General features: G+C 42.4%; 1 non-coding gene across 1 annotated transcript; it reads left to right on the forward strand.

Annotated features, from left to right (window-relative positions):
- The first annotated feature begins 848 nt into the window (after positions 1-848).
- Positions 849-955, forward strand: LOC123584506. Its single transcript, XR_006705474.1, has one exon. It is a non-coding gene; the product is annotated as a U6 spliceosomal RNA (small nuclear RNA).

Below are 955 nucleotides of genomic sequence, written 5' to 3' on the forward strand. Positions count from 1 at the left end.
AGTTTCTTTGTGTGTGTCATTGGAAATGGAAGTGTTATTTATTTATTTATTTATTTATTTATTTATTTATTTAGAGTATGTGAGCAGAGCAGGGGCAGAGAGAGAGGGAGAGAGAGAATCCCAAGCAGGTTCCACAATGTCAGCACAGGGCTTGATGCAGTGCTCAATCTTATAAACCCTGAGATCATAACCTGTGCTGAAACCAAGAGTCAAACACTTAACCAACTGAGCCGCCCTGTCACCCCTGGAATTGTTTTCTTAACATCATTTTTGGATTGTTCTCTGCTAGTAGGTAGAAGTATTGATAGTTCCTAGCATGCTGTCAGGGTATGATTCCTAAGACCTTAATGAACTGGGACAGGGTACAGGCAGAAGGGAGGCTTTTGGGAGAGGTCTGGAGAAAATGGTAACTAGAAAGACTGGAAACCAGTGATTTGCTAAGTGCCACTGAGTGAATAAGAGAGAAAAAGTCCATCTGAGTATTGCCATTTCAGTGATGGCCACTGAGCAATCACTACTGCTCAATGATTTAAAGTAAAGCGTGTGGGGGCGCCTGGGTGGCGCAGTCGGTTGAGCGTCCGACTTCAGCCAGGTCACGATCTCGCGGTCCGTGAGTTCGAGCCCCGCGTCGGGCTCTGGGCTGATGGCTCAGAGCCTGGAGCCTGTTTCCGATTCTGTGTCTCCCTCTCTCTCTGCCCCTCCCCCGTTCATGCTCTGTCTCTCTCTGTCCCAAAAATAAATAAACGTTGAAAAGAAAAAAAAAAAAAAAGAAATTAAAAAAAAACAAAAAACAAAAAACAAAAAAAAACAAAAAAACAAAAAAACAAAAAAAAAATAAAGTAAAGTGTGTGCTCGCTTCGGCAGCACATATACTAAAATTGGAACGATACAGAGAAGATTAGTATGGCCCCTGCACAAGGATGACATGCAAATTTGTGAAGTGTTCCATATTTAA

This window comes from Leopardus geoffroyi, chromosome B3 (assembly GCF_018350155.1).
Source record: "Leopardus geoffroyi isolate Oge1 chromosome B3, O.geoffroyi_Oge1_pat1.0, whole genome shotgun sequence".
Lineage (NCBI taxonomy): Eukaryota > Metazoa > Chordata > Mammalia > Carnivora > Felidae > Leopardus > Leopardus geoffroyi.